At 45.2% G+C, this 21,982-nt stretch overlaps 1 protein-coding gene across 1 annotated transcript in view; it reads right to left on the bottom strand.

The window, feature by feature from the left end:
* The window catches only part of SIN3A (SIN3 transcription regulator family member A), a 61,701-nt gene extending 44,686 nt beyond the window's left edge, over positions 1-17,015 (bottom strand). Inside the window, exon 1 of the mRNA XM_068990846.1 lies at positions 16,902-17,015. The gene's annotated coding sequence lies outside the window, so the exon portion shown is untranslated. The remainder of the gene's footprint in view (positions 1-16,901) is intronic.
* Between the last annotated feature and the right edge of the window lie 4,967 nt (positions 17,016-21,982).

The raw sequence follows: 21,982 nt of genomic DNA, 5'->3' as shown, positions 1-21,982 counted from the left end.
CAAAAATGTAAATAATAACCCAGTTTGAATTACCCTGATACTGCAGAGCTGAAAAATAGCCTCCAATTTAGAAACACACAAATACACCTTTCTTTATTCTCTCGTTTTCTCAAGTGCCATCATCCCTAATATTAATTATATTATTCACTGGCTATAAAAACATTCAAGTGTTTCTTCCTAACTCCTCTCAAAAGCTAGCATTATAATTGTGGTCTAATTTTTAAAGTATGAAATGTTTCAACAATTAAATGGTATCACAGAATACTAGGCCAGTAGTAAGAGGACAATGGTTGTAAACTTGCCAATTTAAGAAACTATGTACATCCCAATAAGCTCCTCCTTCCATGTAAATTTATTTCTTCAAAAATAAAGTAAGGTTGAAACTGACCATTAGTAAGGTTTCTCCTTATATTCTCAAGTCCTAAAGTGATTCCAGAATCCCCCAGTTTAATAATCCCCCTGTATGAGAATAGTTCCTTTCCCGCAGCACACAAAGTCTAGTCTCTGGCCAGGAATCCAGATGGGTCTTTTCGGAGCTTTTCCAACATCGGTATCATTAATACAAGCGTATCAATAAGAAAGAGAGCTCTAGTCAGCCAAGGACAAAATGGGGCCAAGCCCTACCACTTTTCTGGTCACAAAACACAGCCTAAGAAAGACACGGCTGCTGTGGTGAGAAGATTAAAAATACAGTAATAGACTTCACAAGCCACTCCCTTTCCATCTAAAGCAAGATTCTTTTTAAAATTGTGGGGGAGTGGGTTACCTAGTTTCTAAACACATCCGAATCTCTTTTCCTCATTTCCCGGGAGCGTGCAGGCCCCGAGGGGAAGAAATCCTCACAAGGACTCCTCGAGGCTGCTTCACCTCTTCTCCAGCCTCACCATCATCTTCAGCATGCCTGTAACTCGGGTGCTCAGCCCTGAAAGAGCGTCTTGGGTTGTTCTCACACTCTCACAAACCTAAGTTAGACTCTGACACAGGAGCACAACTGTTTCATCTGCAAGCCAGCCATTTTCAATATTATCTTTCTGTAAATCTCAAGCCATAATTAATCTTTCTGCTGATCATACTGTATTTTTTGCTGTGAGGGATATGAGATCTTAGTCCCCCTACCAGGGATTGAACCCAAGCCCCCTGCATAGGAAGCGTGGAGTCTTAACCACTGAATCGCCAGGAAGTTCCTATTCACTATAAATTTAGATCGAAGGACTATCTCCCAAATTTATATAATATGTTGAATTCAGTTAACTGGAGTTGAAAACATACTGCTGATGGCTGCCGAGGGGAAATAATTTAAAATGTCTTAACTGATTATGTCTTCCCAGGCTTTTCTAGTATGAAGTAGCATATTTAGCACAGTATTTCAAAATTTTTCAGACATATTAAGAAGTTAGAAATATAGATTTACACATGCTATTTGATACTTAAGAACTACCAGTCAACTGACTAGGAACACTCAATCTCAACCTTTTGGGGAGTAAGTCTAATAAATGGACAGAGTGAAAAGTCTTAAAGACTTTTTGGCTGTTACTTCTATGTAAACCCATGATCTAGATCACAGTTTGATCTTGGGTTCTACTAGCATGGAACCTAGATGCTTAAACACACCTGAGATTAATCCCTGGAACCAAAAGCCAGTCAATACCTCATAAACGGAAAACCAAATTTAGATCAGAAGGTCACGACACAGACTATGGAAAAAAGACTAGAGTACCTGTCAAGACCTGGATTCTAGTCTGAACTGACTTGAAGCCATGTAACTTTGGTTCTGTTTTCTTATTTGCAAAAGCATGTAATTAGACTACTCTGTGCGTGCACGCTAGTCGTGTCCAACTCTTTGCCATCCCATGGACTGCAGCCCGCCTAGCTCCCTTCTGTCCATGGAATTCTCCAGGCAGGAATACTGGAGGGGGTTGCCATTTCCTTCTTCAGAGGCCCTTTCTGACTCAGAAATGGAACCTGAGTCACCTGCATTGGCAGGCAGCTTCTTTACCACTGCCCCACCTGGGAAGCTATTCCCAAATGCTGGTCTACGGACAAGTCTATGGGAAGATGAAAAAGAAGGGGAGGAGGCTGCAGTGAATTTTCCAAAGGTTAAGTATTAGAGAACTATGCTTTATTCTGAGATCATGTCCTATCTTTTAGCCATTAAAATATCATTTCCTTTATAAAGTGACTGTGATTCTATAAAGTAGTTAACTTAATTTGCCTCTAGAGTTTGCCTTCCAGACCATCTCTATGATACTGAAGAGGCTGCCCAAGGTCTGTACTTTCTGTGAACTGCCCTCCACTTGTTTAACAATTACCACTCTTAATTCTATTCCCTAAATGATTCTCAAATCAATTGCTTCTCCCCTAGTCATACAGGCAACCCTTCATTTTGGGACCTTATCATCCTTTGTTACCAACACCTTCCAGCCTCTCTTCCATACAATCTACACTGCTTTTAAAATAGTTAGCTTCAACTGCAAATCCAATCCAGTTGTAAATCCATCAATCCAGGATTTCCCTGGTGGTCCAGTAGTTAGGACTCCGCACGCTAACTGCTGAGGGGCCTGGGTTCAATCCCTGGTTGGGGAACTAAAATCCCACAGGTCACACAGTGCAGCAAAAAAAAAAAAAAAAAAATCCAAATTTCTTAAGTCAGCCTTCAAAATTCTTTCTCACTGATTGTGCGGGCAATTTAACTCACCAATTATATCCACTCAATCCCACCCTGTCATCCAGGTTGTCAAAATGTCTTTCCACTCCCCTAAAGAAGCCCGAAATCTGTAAGCTTCTTCAAGACAGAGTCCTTTCCAACTTTGTCTGCATTTCTCACCTTCCAGACACTCATCACAGATGCTCAAATACTGCATATGCAGAAGGGAAAGGTAATAATTAACATAACAGCAGCATATATTGAGTGTCAAGCACTATTCTATACAATTTACTAGTAATAATTTAATCCATTCAATAACCCTGTAAGCAAGGTGCTACTATTCTCCATTTTATAAATAAGGAAACTGAAACGCAAAGATTAAGTAAATTGCCCAATGTTGCACCGCTATGAATCCACGAAACCTGCCTCCAGAGCCTGGGTTCTTAACCATCTCACTATCCTACCTCACACAGAAGAGGAGAAGACAACAGGAAGAAGAGTTCCTTTACTGATTTAACACACACACACGTTGAGCAACTTCTGCTTTCTTTAACTTCTCACACGCTTGCCTCATTCATCCTTTCTTCAGCCTTACCCAACAGCAGGAATGCTCTGGCAGCACTCATTCATTCATTTAGCAAATATTTAGATATGAAGGTGGCAGATGATTTCAACCTATGCCCTAGAAAAGTCTGAAAGCTAGTTGGAGGGACTTTCCCGATGGTCCAATGGTTAATTAAGACTCCATGCTGCCAATGTGGGGGGGGGGGGGGATGGGTTCAATCCTTGGTCACGGAATTAAGATCCCAGCTGCCGTGAGAGGCGACAGGAAGCTTAAAAACAAAACGCTAGCTGGAAAGACCATATACAGCCTCACTAGTAATATAAAGCAAAATGATTACTCAAAGGAATTAGCAAAGATTAAAAAGAGAATGATGATATTCAGTGTAGGTGAGAGTACGGGGAGACACTACTGGTGGTAGCTGGTAAAGACTATTTGGTTGGCAACTTTCAGGCTTTTATCAAATTTTTAAATCAAATTGAAAATGTGCATACCCTTTAACCACCTAACAATTCCACTTCTAGGTCTCTATCCTGTACATCTGCCAAGTATATTTACTGCAGCAAAGTATGAAAATTTTAAATGTCTATCAATAGCCAAGTAAACTGGATCCATCCATATTTAGAAAACTATGTAGTAATTAGAAGGATTAGGGTTAAAAATAAAAAAAGAAGGATTAGGGTTCATCTACAGGGAAAGGCAGAATAGTGAAAAAAATGAGCTACAGAATATATAGTGTGCTCTCAACACAGACACAATGTACTCTTTTAAGATTTCTGCATTTCATTGTGTGTAAATTCTAGAAACAAGTACTGAACTCTAGATAAGGAGATGCATGCTCAAACACTTAGATAAAAGTATAGAGAATTCCCTGGAGGTCCAGTGATTAGGACTCTGCACTTTCACTGCGGAGGGCCCCCCAAAAGAGTGTACTAATATCTGAAATGTACTTAGAATATCACCAAGAAATTAGTTTGGATTAATGGATGATGGAATGGAAAGATAGACATATAATAAAACAAGTACTGTAAAAACGGAAATAGTAAAATCCAGGTAGTATGTGTATGTGGGTGTCAACTATAAAATTATATCAAATCGTGGGAGGAAAAGCTAATAATACAAACTAGTTCACAAGTGATACAAACAAGCACTATTAACTGGGAAGGGAGTAGAAATGTGTACACTGAGAAAGATCCTATATGGAGAAGACAATACTTAGTTTTGAAAATTAGGGATGAATTATGGTATGGGAGTATACAGGATGAATTAAAATGTTATAGTAACTTGGACTTATAGGCAGTAAATAGCTATATAAAATTTTTGTCAATTTATCCATCCTACAAATAGTCCCTGAGTGCCAAGCCCTGTGCTTAGGGTGGGGGCCCCAGCACTGAAAAGGACGTTCCCCGCTCCACAGCAGCCAAGTCCTGCGTATCTGATCGCTACCAGCTCCTCACAACACTCCTGTCGACTGAGCACACTCAAAAGCCTTCTATCTAGAGGGAAACTGATAATCAGAGAAATTAAGCGACTTATTCCAGGTCACAAAGCTGGTTAAAGGAACAAAAGGGTAGATACTCTGTCTCCTTGGAATATATAATATATCTGGAGTAGAAATACTGGACAGACCAGAGGATCCTCCTTAGAGAGAGGTATAGTATAATTCGAAACCATCAAGTATTTGAATGCCAGATGATGGAGCCGCAAGAGTTAGAAAACTACTTTCAAGCCCCAATTCAGTTGACATGATTTTCATCTGCGACTATGGTCTCCAACTGTTTCCGATTTGGAGGTTACCCTGTTACCAAAACTCTAATCTAAGAAGGCAGAATTTAAAAAGAAAAAAAAAAAAAAAGCACTCTGAGGGATAGAAACTAGTAAAGAAAGCCTAATGTGAACAAACAATAGCACAGGACACTAAGAAGTCATCAGGTCATTCGTTATAATAAAAAGTGGGAACAGCTCCAAATCATCAGGCAAAGTAATCATAATTCCCAAATAAAGCAAGTAGAGCAGGATAATTCTGACATTGCAGGGGAGTCTTCTGGAGTAGGACAGAACAACTGAGGAGCGAACAAGACACATTTCAGACAGGAGGGCAGGGTAAAAGCTGACCCATTCAGAACAAGAAAAATAAAAGCCAATTTTATAGTTTTACAAACTAAATATCTTTAACCACAACAAAGTATTGGCCTCCAAGAAATCGAGAAATTTCTCCATAATTACTAAAATCCAAATGGAAAAATCCAACTATAAAGAATCTTTTAATTTAGATTAAATTTCACACATTGGCTTACATGGAAACAACAGAATTTTTTCAGTCAAGGTAAGTTCAAAGTAATAGTGTGCATGGAACATACCAACTTATTATGGAGGATTTTAACACACAACTTTCTTTTTGAAATGCACTTAACTTACGGCTGACCCTTTAGTGCCTCTTGCTTTTGTGTTGGTATTATCTTGAATTAGGCACACTTTAAAGGTCTTTTATTAATAGAGTAAAAGAAAAATCTAAAGTTACTCTCTCTTACTACATCACGTGAAATCACATAAAATGTGTCCTGGTCAGTTTTATTTCAATGAATACTCTTGAAAAAATGGAAAGCTTCTCTTCAAAAGTAAAGAAATTTTTGCCAAAGCACAAGTGTCTATAATTACTTCAACCCAGTAAAACTCCTGTCACAGTCTACTTCAAAATATGTCCCAAAATCCACTTCTGGATTTAAATCTGTTAGAAAGTGAAAAAAATGTTTCCAGAATGAAAAAGTCAATCCATTTAGATTTCCCACATTACTTAGAATAATTGCTCAACAAAATTAACAACCCATTTTCCTCAAAATACCGCAAGATATGATACCCAAGCCTCCCCTGAAAAGTAGTTTCACATTTTCCTGAAGAGGCAGTCCCCCAATCTGGGGAGATTTTGCCCCCCTCCAGGGTGCATCTGGCAGTGTTAGAAGACACTTTTTGTTGTCACGATTCCAGAAGAGAGGTGCTACTGGCATCTCATGAATGGAGACCAGGGATGTCACCACACACACTGCAGTGTACAGGACAGTTCCCCACGAGAGACAATGATTCAGTCCAAAATATTAACAGAGCCAAGGCTGAGAAACCGGGATTAATATAATGACAGTTCCATTTGATACATGCCTTTTGTGAGCTCTGGTGAAGTTATGTCATACTACAGTGTGACAACAAGTTTTAAAAAGGTGATTCAGGACAATCACCTTGTATGTGCAGATGGTAACACTGCTTTCTTTACAACATGTGATTCACCTTTAACCCCAGTATGCCAGAAAAACTTATCATTAAACATCTGAGCTAGAAACACCTTTATTAGAAATTTTAGCGAGAATTTAAGCTGCAAATCCAAATTTTAGTCCACATCTCCCTGATTTTGAAGATATATATATAACCAAAATAAGCAATATCCTTTAAAATGCAACTGACTAGTCATCAGCTGTCATGCACAGATTTATCTCAAGTAAAGTTCTAGCTTATTATTACTTTGGGTTTTTATTGGTTTTTGCCCTTACATCATCAAACACAACTTTGGGAATCTGTCCATTTACAAACTGTGTCAAGTAAGTTTTGGTAGAAGAATACCATTGTACATCCTTTTAGCAAATCGGAATGGTTTACACTCTTGTTGAAAATACTGCATTCCTAAGTCTTTCTAGTTGAATGATTCCTGGATGAGGACATCATATTCCAGCCTGCACCCTACCCTCAGAAATATATTGTCCACACATAAATTCTTCAGTTTGAGAAAATTCATCTAGGATCTTATCATCTAAAGCCTGAAAGTCATCAGCTTGGCTTATGCCATCAATTTTACCATCCCCATCATAGCCAAGAGTGTTGCTACCTGCTGCATTGTTATTGTTTACTCACTAAGTCACGTTTAACTCTTTTGCGACCCCATGGACTATGGCCCACCAGGCTCCTCTGTCCATGGAACTTTCCAGGCAAGAATACTGGAGTTGCCATTTCCTTTTCCAGGGGATTTTCCCGACCCAGGGATTGAACCCACATCTCCTGCATTGGCAGGCGGATTCTCTACCACCAAGCCACCAGGGATGCCCATTACTTTCATCTATTAGTTCCTCTGATAACTGTGAAACGTCTTCCTCTGTTAGTTTTCCTCTTTGCCATTATTGGAGGAAAATAAAAGATTACAGGTTATGAAATATATTGAATAAAAGCTTATAAAAAACTATAAAAATAGTAGCATAAAGAACTGTCATCTACTCTTCACTCAGATAACTCAATTGGTAACATCTTACATAATGTTTCAGATGGCATCCCTCAACTTCTTTTATACTTTTTTGAAAGGTGCTGTAATGCTTTGGGCAAAGCAGTAAGAAAACTGCCGTAATGATGACTTAAAATTTTACTATTGCATCATTCTTCTAGGGTTTCCTAGATGGTATAGTGGTAAAGAATCCACCTGCAATGCAGGAGATGAAAAAATACAGATTCGATCTCTGGATCAGGGAAGATCCCCTGGAGTAGGAAGTGGCAACCCACTCCAGTATTCTTGCCTGGGAAATCCCATGGACAGAGGAGCCTGGTGGGCTACAGTCCATGGGGTCGCAGAAAGTCAGACACAACTGAGTAGGCACGCATGCACACAACACATCCTTCTAGGCAATTCATCATTCTTTCACTTACTATTTTAGGCGTTTTTTTTTTTTTTTTAGCATAGTTGGGAATAATTGATCAGTAATAATAAAGTAATTCCTAAGATGATGAAAGACCAAAACGGTTCAAGATATAGGATAACTAAGATCATCAAGATCCTACAACTTAGGTCAGATGTATAAATGGTAAAAGCTAGAACCAGTTTATTCCATTAAAAAGGAAATAAATAAATTTCCATTCTTTCGAAGACCTCTAATAAAGAATCAAGTCATGAAATACAAATCTTTACAGGTAGTTAATACTGCTCAAAAAAGAAACTCAAAAACTAAAATTGGGTCTAACTAACACTGATGTTACAGACAAAAAATGGACAAGAAACTATTTAGTTCAATTCAAAAGATACTAACAACTGTATCAATATTCACTTTCTGATTTGATCACTGTATTGTAGTTTTATGTAAGATGCATTTGGGAGATCTGGGTGAAGGTTATGTGGCAATTCTTTGTATTATTTTCGCAAGTTTTTAAAGCCTAAAATTATTTCAAAATGAAAAGTTTAAAAAACTAAATATTAACAGTAGAGTAATTTTGAAAAAGGAAATCATTGTGTATCCCTCTTCTCAAGGACATTAACATTTACTTCGTGTGACAAGGTTTCTATAAATTAACTGGCAAGTACAAAACAACAGACTAGGTATAACAGAAGTTATGTTAGCTGCAGCTTTCAAGAAAGTATTATAAAGAACAGAACTCAAGGTGGTTCTGTGGATGACAGATGTGCCACTCACCTCATATTCCCTCTATTCTATTCGCTATATTTCTGTCCCCACACAGACATGGGCACACAAACCTTTAAACATCTTTGTCTCCTCCACCGTGCTTAGGATAGCATTTTGCTGTGATGGAAACCAAATCATTCATTCACACATGTATGCATCCTCTAATATTTAGTAAGCACATACTATGTGTCGGGCATTGTTCTAGGAGCCAGGGATACAGATGTAAATAAAATAAAACAAACTTCTCCTTCCTCAGGAAGTTTACATGTTTAAAAATGTATATTTATCTATTTACTTGCCTGCGGGAGGTCTTGCTTACAGCAGGCGGGATTGTTAGTTGTGGCATGCAAACTCTCCACTGTGGCACGTGCGATACAGTTACCTGACAAGGGATCAAACCCAGAGCCCCTGCACTGGACCATCAGGGAAGTAAATCCCAGAAGTTCACATTTTAGTGGGAGAAATAAACAAGATAATAAACAGTGTTCAAAATATTAGACAGTGACACACGCTAAGAAGAAAAAGCAGAGGAGAATTTTTGAAATTTTAGGTAATAATGACCAAAGAATATCTCACTAATAAGGTAACTTGTGAAATGAAATAAATGAAGAGGCTGGCCATGTGGGGATCAGTAGAAGCAGCATCACAGGCAGAGGGGGCAGCAAGTGCAGACTCTGACGTACATATGTGCTTGGCATTTTCCAAGAAAAGGGAAAAAGCCATCTAGTTGGAGCAGAATGGAGGAAAGATAGACTAGTAGGAAATGAAGTCAGAAAGGTAATGGAGTTGGGGGTAAGAGGTAGAGAGTACACGTTTGTTCTCAGAGGTCATAATAAAGACTCAGACTGAAATGGGAAGCCACTGGAGGGTTTTAAGCAGAGAATCACTTGGGTTGCTATGTTAAGAACAGATTGAAGAGTGGCAGTAACAAAACAGAACAGTTAAGGTGCTACTGAAACAATCCAAGCTAGAAATAGAGATGTTACTGACATTCACTGCTGTAGCTGGGGGTAGGGGGTGGAATTAAGTGGTCAAATTCTGGATAGTTTTTTCAATATAGAGCAAATAGTATTTATCTGCTGTGAATAAGAAAGTCAAAGATGCCTGTTAGCTATCCAAGAGGAAGCAGGAAGTGGGCAACTGGATTTGTTCCTCTACTGTAGAGAGGAGAGGTTTCCAGTGATACAAATTTGAGTTATCAGTATTGCTTAGGTTTCGGAAAGGCATATGGTGCATAGCGTAGCTCTCCATAATCAAGCACATTCACATTTCTGCACCAAGTGGGACAGCTTAGATCAGGTTGTGCCTCTGAATTCCTTATTCAGTTCAGTCGCTCAGTTGTGTCCAACTCTTTGTGACCCCGTGAATCGTAGCACGCCAGGCCTCCCTGTCCATCACCATCTCCCGGAGTTCACTCAGACTCACATCCATCGAGTCTGTGATGCCATCCAGCCATCTCATCCTCGGTCGTCCCCTTCTCCTGCCCCCAATCCCTCCCAGCATCAGAGTCTTTTCCAATGAGTCAACTCTTCGCATGAGGTAGCCAAAGTACTGGAGCTTCAGCTTTAGCATCATTCCCTCCAAAGCACACCCAGGGTTGGTCTTCTTCAGAATGGACTGGTTGGATCTCCTTGCCAAATTCCAAACTTACCAAAATTTGGAAGTTGTGCCTCTGAATTCCAAACTTACCAAAACAAACAAACAAAAATATTTGTATTTCAGAGCTGCAAATAAGGGATTGTGTCTCTGTATATTCTTCAACAGCCTGCAAGTCAGCAAGCCTAGCCCTGGAGGATATCAACAGGACTGCAGAAACATTCACCACCACGATGCTGGTAAATACAACCAACATGCAGGCACTCACAAAGAAGAGTGGGTGAGGAAAACAAAAGCAAAAGAAAGGAGGAGCAAAAAGGAGATGGATCCGTTAGAAATGCCTACCAATAAAAGCCTAATTTTGAAGCCAACTGCTAACTAAACAGAGGTATCCTCTAGTTGTTTAGTCGCTAAGCCATTTCTGACTCTTTGCAATCCAATGGACCACAGCACGCTACGCTTTCCTATCTTCCACTATCTCCCACAGTCCGCTCAAACTCATGTCCATTAAGTCAGTGATTCCATCCAACCATCTCATCCTGTCACCCCCTTCTTCTCTTGCCCTCTCTTTCACAGCATCAGGGTTTTTTCCAATGACTCGGCACTTTGCATCAGGTGGCCAAAGCATTGGAGCTTCAGCTTCAGTTCTTTCAATGAATATTCAGGGTTGATTTCCTTTAGGATTGACTGGTTTGATCTCCTTGCAGACCAAGGGACTCTCAGCCTTCGCTAGCACCACAGTTTGAAAGCATCAATCCTTGGTGCTCAGCCTTCTTTATGGTCCAGCTCTCACATCTGTACATGACTACTGGAAAAACCACAGCTTTGACTAGATGGACCTTTGTCGGCAAAGTGATGTCACTGCTTTTTAATACACCGTCTAGGTTTGTCAGAGCTTTTCTTCCAAGGAGCAAGCGTCTTTTAATTTCATGGCTGTAGTCACCATCCATAGTGATTTTGGAGCCCAAGAAAATAAATCTGCCACTGTTTCCAAATGTTTCCCCCATCTATTTGCCATGAAGTGATGGGACTGGATGCCATGATCTTAATTTTTTGAATGTTGAGTTTTATGCCAACTTTTTCATTCTCCTCTTTCACCCTCACCAAGAGGCTCTGTAGTTTCTCTTTGCTTTCTGCTATAAGGGTGGTGTCTTCTGCATATTTGAGGTTATTGATATTTCTCCCGGCAATCTTGATTCCAGCTTGTGCTTCATCCAGCCTGGTATCCTGCATGATGTACTCTGCATATAAGTTAAATAAGCAGAGTAATAATACACAACCTTGATGTACTCCTTTGAAAATTTTGAACCAGTTCGTTGTTCCATTTCTGGTTCTAACCATTGCTTCTTAATCTGAATACAAGTTTCTCAGGAGGAAGGTAAGATGGTCTGATATTCCCATCTCTTCAAGAATTTTCCACAGTTTGTTGTGATCCAGTCAAAGGCTTTAGCATAGTCAGTGAAGCAGTAGATGTTTGGAATTCCCTAGCTTTCTCTATGATCCAACGGATGTTGGCAATTTGATCTCCAGTTCCTCTGTCTCTTCTAAACCCAGCCTGTACACCTGGAACTTCTTGGTTCATGTACAGTTGAAGTCTAACTTGAAGTATTTTAAGCATTACCTTGCTAGCATGTGAAATGTGCGCAACTGTGTGGTAGTGTGAACATTCCTTGGGACTGGAATGAAAACTGACCTTTTCCAGTCCTGTGGCCACTGCTGAGTTTTCCAAATTTATTGACATATTGAGTGCAGCACTTTCAGTTCAATCGTTCAGTTGTGTCCAAATCTTTGCGACCCCACAGACTGCAGTATGCCAGGATTCCTTGTCCATCACCAACTCCCAAAGCTTACTCAAACTCATGTCCATTGAGTCAGTGATGTCATACAACCATCTCACTTTAACAGCATCATTTTTAGGATTTGAAATAGCTCAGCTGGAACTCTATCACCTCCACCAGCTTTGTTCATAGTAATGCTTCCTAAGGCCACTTGACTTCACACTCCAGGATGTCCTCTAGTTATCAAACTATAAAATGTCATCAGAGTTCAGTTTGTAAACTACTTATCTATTGTATGACCTATTGTATGCCAGGACTGTCCTAGACACTGAGGATATGGAGAAAATAAAGTCCCAATCTATATGAACTGTGAGCTGCTGCTGCAGCTCTCCCTGAGGAAAATCAGTATCAGGTTGCTGTCCTGCAAATATACAAGGACAAAAAAAATCTGCATTTGGTTATATGTGACAACAAATCCCACTGGGCATGTCTTTTGGGACTTTGGGGGAGAAGGACTTGCCTTTTGAAGAAACAGGCCTCAAAAGAAAATTACGTAACTGAAGAGAAGTCAAAGGTTTTTAATGTGTTGTTAAAAGACAATTGGACAGATAACTGTATAAAGATAATTAAAATTCAAATTTAAAAAGATGTCTGCCAGAAAAACAAAACTCCTTGAAATATTCAGAACTCAGACTACCCAAGTATGCTGCTGGATGCACCTCATTATTTGACCTTAATCCCAACAAAGAACAAAAACCAGGAATTAATTAAATTGTAACAAGAAAAATATTAAAATCCTAAGATATTACTTTGACTACTCACTTATTAATGTAACAGAAACAGGAAGATAGACGGAGGAAAAGAAGTACTAGGAAATAACGTTGACCATATTAATAAAGTATTTTGAGCTTAAGAGAGTAACAAGAAGTTACCCCAAGTTCATAATTTCTTCCCTGTGCTTCTTAACTACCTTGCTAAGCAGGGGAAGCAATAACATCTGCCAACTGAAGAGAAAAGGATTCACAAACTCTGAAAGACAGACAATCCACATGCCATTTTCAACACAATGCCACCCTTTCTAACACTCCAAAGCATTCTCTGGGGTATTTTGAGAGATGTCTAACAACTCCCTTAAACTGGCTCTGATTTCAGACTCCTCCCTCCTGTTTCTTATTCAGTGTTCCTTCTTCCTCTTCCCACCAAAAGCTGGGCTCTCCACTGAATTCCTTACAGCTCTCTGTACTTTACTCTTACACATTCAAACTATACTGGCGTGTAGTAAAAATCACATTATATGTATATTTACCTTTCCTTCTAAGAATGTAAACTTTTCAGGGACAAACACTCTCGCTGTGTCAATCCAGAGCTATTTAAGAAGATGCTCAATAACCTTAAAAAAAATTGTGAATCATTGTGTTGTACACCTGAAATTTATATAATACTGTACATCAACTATACCTCAACTTAAAAAAGGTGGTCAACAATGCATGTTGACTCATTTTAACTTTAGAATCTGAATCTCAATCTTACCCCTCAAACGTGCCTTCAAAAGCACATTGTTGCTTCTTCCAAAAATTAAACATAAAATTATCATATGTCTTAGCAATTCCACTTCCGGGTATATACCTAGAAGAATACGAAGCAGGTACTTGAAGAGATATTTATCCATCCATGTTCACAGCTGCATAGACAAGAAGTGGTAGAAACACGATTCCACTTAGACAAAAAGTGGAAACAACCAAACATCTATCATATGGATAGAGGAAATGTGGATGGAGGCGATGATTGCGCAACAATGTATATGCACTTAATGTCACTGAATCACACATTTAAAAATAGATAAAATTGTAAATTTTATATGTTTTACTACAACTAGAAAAAACAAACAAACACCACACTGCTCCTTCTCCATTTACTATCCTTAGACCAGAGGCAGCTGGAGTATAGCATTAAGAGCCTGGACTCTATAACCAGAATGCCTGGGTTCAGATTCTGGATTAGCCATTTACCATATGTCTAACTTCTCTGTCCCACTGTTTCCTCATCTTTAAAACAGATTTCATAGTACCTACTACACAGTGCTGTAGTGAGCATTAAACATTAATAAATGTGTAATACTTAAGTCAGTGCCTGGGGCATAGTAAAGGGCTCAGTAAGTGTTCTCATTATTACTCAAGAAGAGAGACAAAGTGTAGTCTGAAAAAGCATTTAACATCATCTTTATAAGACTCTACAGAAAATAAAGCTTAACAAATTCTTGATTGATAAGAGTTATCCAGAAGAGTAAGAAAGCCTTTGAAAGCACTGCACTAGATTACTGAATGCCATGGATACAATCTTTTAATTCCAACTAAAACTCACAGCCATTAACATCTGCCTGGCAAAGATCTTCAGCATCTTGTCTGTTTGCACTGAAGATGCAAACAGGATTGTTTTGCCAGGAATCTTATCAAATTACTACATAACCCATACCTGAAAAAAAAAGAAAAAAAATTTTTTTTTTCTTTTTACTCTTTAGGTGAAACCTCAATTACAAAATGCAAATCTATCTAGGGTCTTTGACAAAACTATATGATACTGATATTTGATATTAACTTTCTTAATACAGCATTATTTAGGCTCTTACCTGAAATCTTAAAGTCTATGTGGGACTTCTGACCCTGGCTCACCAAAAGACCACACAGTCTTCAAGGGCATGAATTAGGTCTTCCATGTTTCCCAGCACACAGCATCACAAATAGTGGGAATTATGTGCTGACCAAACTGTCCTCAATGGAAACTCTCTGCTATTCTCACCAACTTTATCAGTTTATAGAAACAGGGAAAATACCCAGGTTTCCTGTCTCCAGACCAGTTCTACTACAGTCACCACTAAGCAAATTAAAGTTACTGTTGCCACTGCGACTTCTTTAGCTAAGAAGGTGGGACTTAATCTCTTCACATGAGTACAGCACAGGACACCAAGCTCTCAGTCCCAAATGAGCAAAGCACAAATCCAGAACTGAATTTAAGTTCAGCTAATTAGCCAGAGGGCTTGATAAGATATTAAGGAATAAATAAACATATTTGTCCCATGTTTATTTTCTCATGAAAAATATTAAAAACACAAGTAATTTCTCTTAAGAAAAGAGAATGTCTCCGGCACTCAGGGCCGGTGCACTGGGATGACCCTGAGAGATGGGATGGGGAGGGAAGAGGAAGGGGGATTCACACATGTATACCCATGGCTGGTTCATGTCAGTGTATGGCAAAACCCACTACAATATTGTAATTAGCCTCCTATTAAAAAAAAAAAAAAGAATGTCTCAACTCTGAGCAAAATCCTCAATTAAAGTGGTTCATTAACCTTGAAATGTCCTAAGGCAATTTCCAAATACAGACTGCAGGGCAACAGTACATAAGTCACATACATAAGGCTCAATACACTAGCCTCAAATTCACCCTTCTCTAAAAAAAAATAGAGTAAGAACATTATGCTTTATAAATATAAATAGAAAGTGGTCTAGATGTTCTAACAGAATTACTAAATCCAGGCTTTTCAAGAACATCTAAAGTTACCTAAAGGGCAACTTACTTATTTGTGGAATTAAGTAGCAGACCACCTGTACAATTAGGGCATTCAAAAAATGCAGGAGCTGAAGAAACTGGAAAATTTTATTCAAAGTCTCAGGTTTTTTTAATCACCGTTTTTGATTAAAAATCATTTAGTAAAATGCAAATCCAACACTTCCTTTTCTAAATCTCAGTCTTGGGAACAGAAGCTTTCTCAGCCTTTCCTTGGCTAACTGGATGTGAAGTTCTTAAGGCAAAGAAACAGTGGCCAAGTCTAACTAACTACCCACCATCCCATTGGCTTAGAGGAAGCCCCGCCCCGTTCAGCCTCGGTAACCCAACATCAAGGGAACTCCAGGAAAGGTTGTCCCCGGCCACATTTCTAGTCTCTGATGACTCTCCGCCCCTCCCCCCAACCAGCACCGCTGCGGAAGCACGGTCTCAGCACGAGCAGCCCTCGACCGCAGACTGCAGCGAAAGGACCTTGAGTACCTCGCCCCAAGAATTACAACCAAGAGGGCCGTGAAGTGGACCACGCTCTCACTCTCCAGGCTGCATAGTGCCATCCATGCTGCACCGAGTAAAGCAGAGACAACAGCTCTGGCACCTGACTCTCGGGCCCGAGGCAAAAGGCTTGGCCGAGCCACAAGAGAAAGTCCTGACACCTCCACAGTTCGCAGTCTGGGGGCTCCTCCCACCCCATGGAGACGTAGGGCGGGGCAGATCTAGGCGCCGCGACTCTCAGCCAGACAGGACAGCGGGCTTTCCCGAGCCCCGCCTCACTTGCCAAGGAGGCGGAAACCCGGGAAAGGGGGAGGACGGTCAGGGGGAGTGGCATCGCCGCTCCGTCCGGCCCCTCCGGCCAACCGGATCCCAGGAAGGCGGAGGAAGGCAGATTTCACGCCCCCTCCCTGCCGCGCCCCGAAGCCACAGGCGGGAGACCCCCAGCCCGTCACCCAACCCCAGCAGGCCAGTGCTAGGCCGCTCAGCCAAGGCCCCGCCCAACCAGGGAGGACTGGAGGGGTGGTCGGCGGCAAAGAGCACTCAGCATAGGGCCCAGCCCCGCCCCTTTCTCCACAATCGCACGCGCGCGCCGGCCCCGCCCCTGAGCGGCGGCGCGAGAGCCCGCCCCCTCCGCGCGCACCGGGACTACGCTCTCCTCCCCCTCCCGCACCGAGAGCTACCCCGCTCCGCCCCCCACCCCCCTCACACATCCACACGCCTCCCGCCCTCCTGCTCTACGGGAAGCCGAGGAGGTCAGCCCCCCCCTAAATACACACCCTCGCTCCGGCGTTACCCGCCACCAGGCTCTCCGCCCCGACCCCGGCCCGGCGTGCTCTCACCGCAAAGCTGCTTCGGCCGCTCCTCACTGCGTGTCCCTCTCGGCGTGAGCCTCTGGGGCAGGGAGGCCCCAAGAACCGCGCGGAGCACAGGCCCGCCAAAGCGGACTGGCAGCCGCCCCTCTGCTAACGGAGCGGTCACAGGCCCCAGTGCCCAGACTGGGAAGGAGGGAGGGAGGGAGGGAGGGAAACTCCGAGGGGGGAAGGGGAGGGGGGGAAGATGGAGAAACCGTCTCCGCCGCCTCTACCGCCGCGGCCGCTTCTCTGTTACCCGGGAAATCCCGCCCACTCGCCCGGCCCGCCCCGCAGAGGGAAGACTCAACTTCGCTCCGCACAGGCCGTACTATCTGCCCGTCAAAGATATAGCCAGTCGCTGCGCTCTGCCTGCTGATGCCCGCCCCTTCCCCCCCGGCTGGGAGGGGAGGGGGGGAGCCGCTCACCTTCTCCACGCCCCTATTGGCGGGGAGCTTCCCTAACTCAACCCCGCCTATTGGAGACGAACTGCTGAATCCCACCCCCAAGCCACAATACTATTGGAAGAAGCAGGGAAGCTCTTCGCATCTCATTGGGGAACTCTATATGTCCCGCCCCGTGCCGTCTCAGCTACAGGCCCAAAAACTCCGCTCCCGCCCTCGCCGGTCACCGTATTGGAAGACTACCCCTAGCTCTCCGGCTGCCCTAGGAAGGTAAGTAACCGATGTGGGGTAAAATGTCCGTGAGCAGGCTCCTCCTACCGCACTACCGGACCAGACCCCGCCTCCAACCATCTGACTGGCTGTCTCGGCGCCGGTAGGAGCCTCTATTGGCCAGGATGCCCGTCTAGGAAGCAGCTGACTCCGCCCTGCGCGAGGAGGCTGAACCTTAGCAGTCCTTTTGTGGAATGTTTACACTAGAGACTGAAGCGCAGAGTTCCAGGGCCTGTAACAGAAGGTGATGCGGAGCGCAGCAGCGGGAATCCGATGTCTTGGGATCTGAAAGGGAGAGGCAGCAGCATTGCCACCGTGGAGGACCCCCTTACAAAGGGAAAGAGAATCTCATTCTTCCCATCCAGTTCTCTACAATTTAATTTCTGCAGAATGCCTCCTTGTAGACACAAATATGCGGAGCAGCCGACAGCTCCTTTCAGTAAGTAGAATACAGAATTAAGGGCTGGAGATCAAAGTCGAGGAATAGCTCCAGCGGTTGTTCAGCCCGCAGCTAGGGGTGGCTGCATACTTTTAACATCGACACTCCCTAAACCTGAATATGCAGTCCTAAGAGGGCGGAGATAACCAAAATGAGGGCAGGGCCCTAACAGCCAACGCCCTGACAAGCCTCTGAAAGGCGGAGCGTGAGGCGTACGGCAGTTGCGATCTCCAGGGTAGATCTGGAGGATCAGACTCGACTGAGAAAAGGAGACCAAACAGGCCATGGCATAAATGAATCTTGCACCACACTTCAGAGAAATAATAAAAGTTCCAGAGTTGGAAACGGAATAAGAACAGCTGTTCCCTCCTCCTTGGTCAGTGAGAGTTAATGACAGTTCCTAGGCCCTCTCTGTTTAGGTAATATGGCCTTGAACACAGACGAGATGTTAGCGATATCTAGGTGGCTTTTATTTACTCACTAAATAGGGCGAACTGACGCTGGCCTTGCTTTGGGGGGCGCTCACGGAGCGCCAGGAGAGGAGGGGGCGGGACTAGAGTTTTCCCGCTCTCTTCCGCAAAAAAGCTACTCGCCTAAGAGAGCCGAGTCCGTATCCAAGAGGCAGGCCCCAGGTAGCTCACTCCCAGGTCCTTTCTTGTCCTTCCTCCGTAATCCGCCGGAGACCCCAAGAAATGAGCGCTGGCAACAGGTGGGCCGGACTCCAAACCGGAAGGCAGCGAACTGAACTTCATCAATAGCCGAAAGATGGGAACAATCTCCCAGGGAGCCAAACCCTGCCCCAGGACGGAGCTCAAAAAATAAGTAACACGGACGAAACAAACGAGACCCCCAGCCCAAACCTCTAGGAGGTTACGAAGAAGCGGCAAATATGCAGAACTGGGTCTTCCTCCTCTCCTTGCACTGGGTGCCACACGGCATTCCCACCTGGACATCAAGAACCATTTGGAACTCTAGCAGAATTGGGCCACTCTCGACTTCTCTGTCAGCAGGGGATGAGCTGCCCTGGATATTGCCTAAAGCATCCACGGCAATCCTAGGTTGCTCAGAGGTTTTGATAAAGCTTAGTAAGGACAGCGGCTGCCTTATGCTGGAAAGAAAACACACTGGCAGCGTCCGCAGCGTTCTGAAGCTTAGGCTTAGGGCGGTCTCCGGGAAGTTGAGTCGCAAGAAAAGCCAGGATGCAGGGTCAGAACTTTAGTACTTGGCGAGGAAGGACAGACCACACCCCCTCCTCCCAACCCTTGCAGAACCACAGGAGCAAAGCCCCCCAAAGCCACCCTACACCGTCAACCCCTAACTTCAAAGCGAAGGCTACCAGATCTCGAGCCTTGGAGGAAACATCGTGTGCCTTTCTCGGCTCTCCCTGCCCCCCTTGCCAAGAGCTCCAAGCCCGGGACTTCCGGGCGGGAGGACTGTTCGAAGGAGCAAGGCGCGCCTTACACATGTGCTGAGCGCGCACACACGCTAGGGTAGGGGGCGGGGAACAGGGGTGGACTTCCCCCTCCAAGCTCGCTCCCCCGTAGGAGGCGGGACTATCCACCTCACCAATCAGAAGTAGGGGCGGACCCTTGCGCCTCACGTAAGCCGCAGGAATCCTCCCTCCGCCCTTCACGGAAAAAAATCCTAGCAACTTAAACTCCAGCCCGGCCTCCGATAGGCGGAGCTGGGAAGAATGTCATCCAATCAACAACCGAGCAGGAAAAAAGGGAGCCTCGCCCAGCCAGTGGAAAACAAGAGAAGGCGGGCCCTCTGAAGAAGCCCGAGACGGGTGGAAGAGAGGAGGGAAGGCCCCGCCCCTCAGCTCGCCTCCAGGCCGGTTGCACAAGCCGTCGCCGGAGTATAGTAAACAGGCTAGGCCAAGGAGTGGAAGCAGGGGTAGTCTGGCGCTCCAAGGGCCGGGCCCCTGCGCCTCCTCTCCTGGCGTCGCCCCGCCCGACCTCCGCGGTTCGCGCCGGCGCCCCGCCCCCCAGCCCGCGGCCGCCATCCCGACTGACAGGCGCGCCTCCCGCGCCCCTCCCGCCCGCTGATGCATTTCCTTTTCCCGATTTCGAGCGTGGAGACTGTTTGCCCAGTTTCCGACCTTCACTGCCCCTTTCAGGCTACCCCTTCGTGGGCGCGCTCACTCGCCGGTGCCCCCGCCCCCGCCCCTTCCGCGGGCGAGCAGCACGGCAGGGGGAGGGGAAAGGAGCCGCCGTCGCCGCCTTGGGGTGGGCGGGGAAGGAGGCAGCTCCATGTTTGCAAAGGGATCAGCTGGGGCTGCGGGTCGAAGCCGCCGAGTTCCTGGAGGTTTTCCACACCCCCGGGTCGGGTTCCGGCGCCGAACGCTAGCTCTCCTGCCACGGCCCGGGAGTTCGGAGAGCTCAGACCGGCGCATGGGTCTACTGCCGAGGCGCTGGGGCTCTTTCCGGTGGCCTCCCCCGCCCCCGACCGCCCCTCCCGCAAGTCCGGCGTTGCCCCCGCCCCCAGAGTCCATAACAACCGCGGGCCCAAGGAGCCCGCGCCTCTTCTGAGCGCGCCCACCGCCCCCTCCGACAAGTTTGCGGACAGAAACAAAACCCTTGGGCGGCTGCCGCCCTCGCCCAGCGTGGTTAGCGGGGAAAGCTGCGGGCCTGGGCTCGCTCGCTAACTCCAGCTCTCGACCAACTCCGGGCGGTTTGGTGGGCCCGGCCGGCTGAGCTCAGGCCGCCGCCCCCTGCCGAGCCCGCGCGCCGCATCTCGGGCCCGGTTCCAGTCGGTGTACGGAATCTCCCCTTTTTTCTTCTTTACAATAATTTTTTAAGGCATTCCAGCAGGGCGAGGGATCTCCTCCTGCCGGCCCCTTACCCAGCCCGCCGCCGAAACCTACCGAAACCGACCGCTCGGTGAAATAAACTAGGCAGCACGGCCGGCACACTGGAGACCCCGGGTCGGGCCGACCCCCTCCCCGCGGCCCGGCTTGGAAACACACACTGGCGAGCGGGCGGCGCCAAGAGCTCTCCTTCCTGGCCTGCCCCTCGCCTCCCTCGGCCGCCGGACTCCAAGCCTCCCCTAGCTCCGTCCCAGGGCCCGCGGCGCCTGCACCATGGCTGACTGGTCAAAGGGACCGGCCGGCAAACAAGCCCCCCAAACGCCCGAGATTGGGGAGACCAAATTAAAAGCAGCTGTTTAACATACCTTCCGAGCCAGGCGAGGAGTCCTGAATGGGGGGGAACGCCCCCCACGGGCCATTGGCTCCCTGGTGCTCGCGTCAGTCATCCTGGGCCCGCCTCCTCCCCTTGCTCCACCTCTTCCCCTTCATTGAACGCCCCCTCCCTCCAAAAAATAGAAATAAATTAATTAAACTAGCTGTGAGTGGGAGGTGCAACCATGGCAGAGGGCCTCATCTCTACCGCACCGCCGCTTGGAGTTACTTGAGGCCCTTGGACTGGAAGGAGACCTCCTGGGACTCGGAGATTCGCTGGGTGAACCTGGAGGAGGAGCTATTGAGGCTACCCGGCCCCCATATCCTTCTTACACACACCCCATTTGGAACTGGGCAGAGAGAGCGGGTGAGGATACCCTAGCGACTGACTGGAATGTCCCGACTCCCCTGGCTCTGTAACCTAACCGTGTCCGGCGCCTGCCTAAAAACTGAGCGGTGTAAGCGGGAAGTCCTGCCTTCGGGGTAACAGCCACTTGCCTGAGCACCTACAGAGGTGAGGCAGACACATTCATACCGCACCTGCTGCTTTTTGCCATTACAGAAACTGAATGAGATGCTCACTCTGTGTCCTCTTAGGGCTTCAGACCTAGCTGAAGAGAGGATACAGAAAGAGCTAAGGCAATTTGGAAATGTATATAGAGACACCTCCAGAGGCTCAGAGCAGGGAGAGTCTTCTAGCTGAGGAAAACTGGGTGAAGACTTCATGGAGGAGGTGGCACTCACGCAGAAACGGAGGGGCAACTAACTCATTTTCAGC

This window comes from Capricornis sumatraensis, chromosome 19, assembly GCF_032405125.1.
Source record: "Capricornis sumatraensis isolate serow.1 chromosome 19, serow.2, whole genome shotgun sequence".
In the NCBI taxonomy this organism is placed as follows: domain Eukaryota; kingdom Metazoa; phylum Chordata; class Mammalia; order Artiodactyla; family Bovidae; genus Capricornis; species Capricornis sumatraensis.
This window is presented reverse-complemented; position numbering and strand designations above follow the sequence as displayed.